Genomic DNA, 8030 nt, shown 5'->3' on the forward strand with positions numbered 1-8030 from the left:
ACTTTGAAGTACTTTTACTGTGTACTTTTCCTGTAATTTGTCACCAAAGTTCCCAGTTGGTGTGAATAAAAGCCATTTTCTCCTAACTTTGAAGTGCAATAAAATCCTTTTTTTCAATAAGTAGTCCATGAAATCAGTACTGCTTTACTTAATACATTACATATTACTTGTACAATGACTATGAAGTATTTTTACTGTGTACTTTTCCTGTAATTCATTGCCAAAGTTCCCTGTTGGTGTGAATAAAAGCTAATTTCGCCCGATTTTGAAGTGCATTAAAATCCTTGTTTACAATATGTAGTCCACAAAATCAGTACTGATGTACTTAATACATTACAGATTACTTGCACAAGTACTATGAAGTACTGTTACTGTGTACTTTTCCTGTAATTTGTTGCCAAAGTTCCCTGTTGTTGTAAATAAAAGCCAATTTCGCCTGACTTTGAAGTGCAATAAAATCCTGTTTTTCAATAAGTAGTCCACAAAACCAGTACCAGTACTGCTGGACTTAATACATTACAAATTACTTGCATAAGTACTATGAAGTACTTTTACTGTGTACTTTTCCTGTCATTTGTTGCCAACGTTCCTCGTTGTTGTAAATAAAAGCCAATTTCGCCTGACTTTGAAGTGCAATAAATCCTTTTTTTCAATAAGTAGTCCACGAAATCAGTACTGCTGTACTTAATACATTACATATTACTTGTGCAATTACTATGAAGTACTTTTACTGTGTATTTTTCCTGTAATTCATTCCCAAAGTTCTCCGTTGGTGTGAATAAAAGCTAATTTCGCCTGACTTTGAAGTGCATTAAAATCCTTTTTTCAATAAGTAGTTCACAAAATCAGTACTGCTATACTTAACACATTACATATTATTTGTACAAGGACTTTGAAGTACTTCTACTGTGTACTTTTCCTGTAATTCATTGCCAAAGTTCCCCGTTGTTGTAAATAAAAGCCAATTTCGCCTGACTTTGAAGTGCAATAAAATCCTTTTTTTCCAGTCCAGCTGGTGTGCTGACAGGATTGGCGTGGAAAAAGAAGCAGGCAGGCTGTACGTCCAGAACAGCCCCACCAAAGCCTCCAAACACAGCGGCACAGCCTCGCACCGAGGCGCCGCCTGCAACGTGTACAAGCATAGTAACAGCGGCACACACACGCCGGCCGAGACAGAGTCACAAAGGCAGGCAGAATGAAACCCAGGGTCCGCGACCCACCACGGGAAGGCAAAAGCCGGACCGGACGAGAGCCAACGCGGTTAAGCGACAGAACGCCTGTTCATGGTGAGAACCGACATGGCCACAGTATCTGTGCATATATCCATCAGATATGAATGCAAAAAAGTGGATGCGGAAGCCCCAGGAAGCAGCCTGGCAGATGTCACCCACCACTGCCTCTGCACAGGGCTGCAGAGGCAGCCATGCTCCATGTCGAATGAGCGCGGATCACCACCGGTGCCGGGCGATTCAGAGCCTCGTAGGCAGCTGCAATAGCGCCCCCAACTCAGTGGGCGAGACGCTGGGAGGACAGCGGGGCTCTACGCCCCCTGGTCCCCAACTGCACAAACAGCTGGTCCGTAGTGCAAAAGCCAGCTGTGCACTCAACTTAGCAATGCAGAGCCCTAACCGGACACAGCAGCCGCGGCCAAGGGTCGTCCCCTGACGAGCCAGGCAGGGAGCCAAGTGTCCTGATCCGGATCACTCGTGAGCGGAAGTCCGAAGTGATCACCTTGGGATGAAAGGCCGGGTTAGGCCAAAGATGAACCAGTCCCCCATCCTGACTGAACACCTTGTAGGAGGGATGGACTGACAGGGCGCAGAGACCCCCAACTCTCTTGGCGGATGCCAGCGCCAACAGAAGGGCAGCCTTAAAGGAGAGAAAGCAGTCCTCCGCCTGCTCCAAAGGTTCGAAGGGGGGCCCCTTCAGACCACCCAACACCGTGTGGAGGTCCCACGGGGAAACCACATGCCTGGGGGGCGGCCGCAGCCGACACGCCCCACGCAGAAACCGCTTCACCAGCGGGTGACTGCGTGCAGAAAAGCGGCCGAAGCCAGGATGGCCCGCCGCGATGGCCAATGCAAACACTGCGAGAGTGGATGCAGCCTGACCACTGTCCAACAGAGCCTGTAGAAACTCCAGCACCCCGCCGATGGCGCAGGAGATCGGGTCCAAACCCCGCTCCGAGCACCATGACGTGAAAAGATGCCACCGAGACCTGTAAGCGCTGACAGTAGAGGGGGCCCTGGCACTCTGGATGGTGGAAACCACAGCTGGGGGAAGATCTAGTCCCACTAGTCTGACCCGTTCAGCTTCGAGGCAAAGAGTCTCCTGCCCAGGACGGGGCGAGACCGGAGGGCGCCCCCTGCCTGCAGTAAAGCGTCGGACCCGTCGGGGATCAGCCACGGGTCTGTGACAGCCAACTGGACCAGGTCCGGGAACCACCTGGCACTCGGGGTGTCTGGGGCTACCACAATCATGTGGAGACCCTGCACCCTCACCCTGCGCAGCAATGGGGTCAAGAGGCAGGCCGGAGGGAACGCATACAGGAGGCCCGGAGGCCAGATCCTGTGCGCGAAGGCGTCCACCCGAGAGGGAGTTCATCTGACGATCTGAGCGAGAACCAGAGTGGGCACTGTGCGTTCTCTGCATTGGCGAAAAGTTCTGCCACTGGGTGGCCAAACCTGCGCCAGAGTCAGGCTGCCACCCACGGGGACAGGCCCCACTCCTCGTGTCTGTGCCTTCTGTCCGCGCTGAAGTTGAGAGCCCCGGGCACTTGTCTCGCTCTCAGAGAAGACAGTTGCCGGTCCGCCCACAGCAGGATCTCCGCCGCTTTGCGATGAAGGGGAGGAGAACCGTGTCCCCCTCTGTCTGCTCAGGTATGTGACCACCGTGGTGTTGTCCGTCCTGACAAGCACATGGCTGTCCTGCAGCCTGGCCTGGAAGTAGAGCAGCACCAGCTGCACCGCCGCCATTTCCAGCACATTGATGTGAATGGGCGTGGAGTCCCAGGCATCGCCCACCGCAAGGTGGCCTAGGGTGCCTCCCCATCCTGCGAGAGACGCATCCATGAACACCTCGAGGTGATGCGACATGCAGCCCATGGGGACTCCTTGCAGAAAAAGAGCATGGTCCATCCAGAAGAGGAGATCCTGACGCGCCTGGGCCGGGATCGGGACCTTCTTGTGCCCATCCCGTTTCCTCAAAAGTCGGAGGTGACTGAACCACTGTTGGAGTCTGCGCATGTGCAGAAGGCCCAAGCAAACCACAGGATGGGCTGCAGCCATCAGACCCAGGACAGTCCTGATCTGGTGGACTTGGGCTGCTGGCACCATGATCAGGGACCTCAGGGTCGACAGGAGAGACACACGCCTCTCCTCGGAGAAGGTGTGTGAAGGTGCGCGGAGCGAGGGAGTAGCCGAAATGGAGCCGGTTGTATTGAAAATACCGGTCTCCCACAGTGAACCTGAGGAAGCTCCTGTGCCTCCTCCGAACGGGGATGTGGAATTAGGCGTCCGTGAGGTCGACCGAGGTCATCCAGTCCCGGGGACGGATGCTCTCCAAGAGGTGTTTGACCTTCAGCAAACGGAACCTCCTGGTGGTCACATGAGCGTTCAGGACCCACAAGTCCAGAATGGGTCTCATCCCACCACTCTTCTTGGGAACCAAGAAGTAGGGGGAGTAAAAGACCAAATGTGCCTCTTCCATGCTCAGCTCTGTTACCATGCCTCGGCGTAGGAGCGAGGATACCTCTGCTTCGAGAGTGGCCGCCCCCGCAGGGCACGTGAGCCTTGTACGAAGGATTCTGTTGAAAAGAGGCGGGTAACACGTGAACTGTAGGGCATAACCGCATCTCAGCGTCCTGGACAGCCAGGGTGAGAGCGGTCCCAGCATCGCACACATGTCTGGAAGTGGAGCGTCAGTGTGTGCGGCCTGTGCAGCGAGAGGGCGCTCGAGCCCGATTCGCCGCTACGATTCACTCCAGCGACTGCAATGCGGCGGAACCGCAGCGGAGGAAACGCCGGCGAGGGAGCAGGAAGCTGAGTGCTGAATGCAATGCGCTCCTCTCTTGAGGAAGCAGTGTGCTGGCAGCATAGCTTAGCGCAGCGGCGGGAAGCGTCTGGCGGAGCGAGCGCGGCGGGGGGAACACCAGGCCAGTGCGTTCTGCAGCGGAGGTGAAGAGCCCCGTGAGGTGTTCCAGAGGCTTGCGGGGGGCACTCATGCGGCTGATTTTTGAGAACGTTGAGAGGGAATCATCATGCCGAGTAGATTTCTCCAAGCCCGAAGAGCTGCGGCAGCTGAGGAGATCCACACCCAACTCGGCCCAGTCAGTGAAGGAGGCAGGAGCGGCGGTGAAGTTCGCGCCGGCGTCGCCCAGGGCGAAAGTCGGTGAAACAGCGCCAAAAAATGCCACTCGTAGCACGGAATCTTCAAGCAGTAAGGCAATACAGGCAGGGCAGGTGAAGCAGCGTTCGCAGTCACAATGGTCTTGCTCCGGGAGCGCTGCGCCGCAACCGCGGCAGGTGAGAGGCCTGACGCCGGATGGCAACACGTCACTGGCCGGTTTATCCATCTTGTATCTTCTGATCTTCGAGTCTTGAAATGGCTTCGACAGTCTCAAGGGCTGAGAAAGAAGGAGGGAGTGCATTGTGCAGGTGCTGGTGATACACCCTCGGCGAGGGGCATGTCTTAGTGATTACCAATAGCGAAGCCCATAGGTGGGCTAAGCATCACACGAAGTAGAATTTGAGTACAATTACAAAACAACACTTAAAGTGTTTATGTTTACATAAAAATATAATGTCATTCTAGCACCTCAAATAAATAGAGCTCAAATGACATTTTTGAATTTTTAAGTTGATGGAACTAATTTTTTTTTTTTAATCAAGTTTAAGCTGTTGGGTTTTACAGTGCATTACACCAGAAAAAAACACTATTGCAGTTTAGAGTTTATATTACTAATCCTGAATATTGTTTTGTGAAATGTGTCTTGTAAGCCCATGAGGGCTGGGCACTTATGTGCAAGACACTATAATAAAATCAAATCAAATCAAATCAAATCAACTAGATTGTTCCTGGCAAGTATTTCAAAGAAAAAAAAACATTGAAAGTGAACATTGTCTTAATATATTTAAAGGAGCACAGTGCAGTTTTAAATATTAAATTATCAATTATTCACACCCACACACGTTTGTACCTTTGCCTGATGGGCAGCAAGAGCTATTTTTGCAAGATCGCAGTAGCTCCTATTTTCCTGTGCAGCGCACTGAAGGCACAGCAATATGAGTGATTCGGGTACGAATCGCTCTGAGCTTGACGTAATGCGCGCTCCCGCTGGCCTGGTAATCCTAAGTTTCGATTTGTCCGCCATTACTCCGCCAGACGCTTAGCAGCAACAACTGAGCACTACTGAGGATGGAGCTTCCAGAAAGTAAGAAAAGACCGGCTTCTAGCACTGCCACAACTCCAGCACAGACCCCACCAGGCAAAAGAAACTTACATTTTACTCGAGCGCCGCTAAAAGAGCGAGGAAGGAGTTCCCCTCTTCTGTGCACGTACATGGGCGCATGCCACAGACACAAGCTTTTCACTAAGCTACAGTTACGCCTAAGGCCTGCAGGGGTCGGTGTTTCGCATAAAACGAGCAAACTGCGCTGTGCTCCTTTAACCTTCTTTGAGTTCAAACTAAAGGAAAGATTTTGAGATATCATAGTTGTTGACATGTCTGTCCCAACAGAGTTCAAATCATAGATTGTATATAAATGGATAGACCTTTCGTGACGTCATCCATAGAGTTCCCAACCGCAGTTCTGAAGACTTCAGAAAGTCAAGCAGGACGTCTCCACATTGAATATTTGAAACCGGATGTAAATGTGATTGGTCCCGCCCGTCACGTGATCACATCACGTGGACAGAGGAGGCGCTGTGATTGGGCGATTTATGCAAAACTTTAACTCGTAATATAAAATCAACAGATGATTTATGTGAAAATCAGAGTCTGGTGAAGCCAACACGGTTATAGAAACTAGTGATAGAGACCAAAATATGTCCTGAAACCGGACGCTTTATATGCTTATTTGCACTCTGAAAATCGGCATTTTTGAATGGGTTCCAATGGGACCTGGGCTCTTTTTGAAACCAGCATCATCGCCCCCTGCTGGAATCTCTCCGGAATTACAGCTTTTTTGCACTTCCGCATTATCTTTATGTTTTATGAGCGGAGGTTGGCGCCTAACCTGGCAAAAGCCATATTGACATGTGCAGCAACGAATTGCTTCACATGACAATCTGGGATTTCACTCGGCAAATCTGTTCAGGGAAGGAGGGACTTGCTGCAGAACTCTTTGCGTTCATTGGATGGAAGGACACAGTGCACCCGCCTAACCATCTTTAGTTTCAGCCAATCACTACAAAGAAAAAAACCTCTTGCTGATCATTTTTCAAAGACGCAATACAGGATTCATCCAAAACAGATTTAATCGCTGTCGGGATATCCATTGTTTTTGCTAGCCATGCTAATATTATTAGCAGTCTGTCATTTCCTGCTTCCGTCAAAGCTTGATGTCCCGCCCTAAACGACGCGTGATTGGTCCGACCGAAAAAATCCGAGCGTGATTGGTCCGGCCGGAAAAAGTGTGATCCCGAGCACATAAGGCTGGAGCGGTATAAGATGGATTCTCATGGTGTGTGAGAACAAATACCGCGAGAATTCAGCTTGCCGGCAAGGTTAGTTGGCACCTGGTTCAAACTAATTTGAACTCTCTCAAAGTGAAGTGAGTTTGACATCCCTGATTTAAATCCTTGCAAATAAATTCAAGAGCAGAGCTGACATGTTATTCACACACACATACTGTATTATATTATGTATTACTAGATAACAGGAAACAGATGAGGAATCATTCATTTCAACTGTGTGTACTTCAGGAAGAGGCGACATTGTAGTAAACAATGAGTGATAAAATCAATATATTTCTAATAATAAATACTGTTTTGGAACGTAATGTCTTAAACAAAAGTAACAAAAGAAATATAACAATGCTGAATTGAAATTTAATAGCTATAATGAAATGCTATCAAACTATGAGGTGATTTACCATCACTTTCCCCGAGAAAGCAGCAAACTGGTGCATGGTTAAATGTTGCTTTTAACCTCTAATGGGAGTCAAAACACCAGCATTCATTGTGAAACAAATAAAGTGTAGTAACTGTTGCTTGGTGAGAGAAAAGTGTGTGAGAGTTGGCACAAAGAAAACAATCTCTACAGGGGAAGACATTGTTGCCCACATCATCACTTTCTGTTCTCAGAAATACAGCAGCTTCTTTTTTTGCAGATGATATGATATGAAATAATTGCAAAAAAGAAAAACCAGCCTTGCCTAAAACATACTGTGTACACTACACATGCACTGCAACGGGAAACTCAAAAAAGCAAGACACAAAAAAAGGGAATGAGATGCAGTAACAGGTCTGCTTAAACCAGGATTTACACAACAGACCCAGGGGATATGCAGATGGTATGTAGCCTATCCAGGGATAACAGGCCAGACTTCAGTCCAGCCTCTTTTTGGAAGAGAGCGGCCTTCTCTATTTTCAGGTCGCCCATTCCTCCTCATTGTACAGGAATCACCCACAGTGCATTAGGTGGTCGGTGGAGGTTATTATTCCCGAGAATGAGAGCCACTGCTTTACCATTTAGAAACTGTGCTGTATGCTTTCTAAATACATTTGATGAATCACTTTGAAAATGTTTTCCCTACAGGAGTTTCAGGTTGAGAGCCACCAAATGCAAGATTAACTGCTGCCAAAACTCTTCATTTGCACATAATTCAGTCTTTAAGCAGCTCAATATGCAACATGGCATGCAATTAGTCACATAAATGAACACTGGGCTTGTAAATTCAGAAGAATTCCAATGATATGTATGTACTGAATACGCCATTTGTACTCACTATTTAGCATATGAGTTCATGTAATTCTAATGGAATCCTGTGTTACTACTCAGTTTGCTGCAGCTGGGCAGACCACAGCGA

This window comes from Salarias fasciatus, chromosome 14 (assembly GCF_902148845.1).
Source record: "Salarias fasciatus chromosome 14, fSalaFa1.1, whole genome shotgun sequence".
NCBI classification, from domain to species: domain Eukaryota; kingdom Metazoa; phylum Chordata; class Actinopteri; order Blenniiformes; family Blenniidae; genus Salarias; species Salarias fasciatus.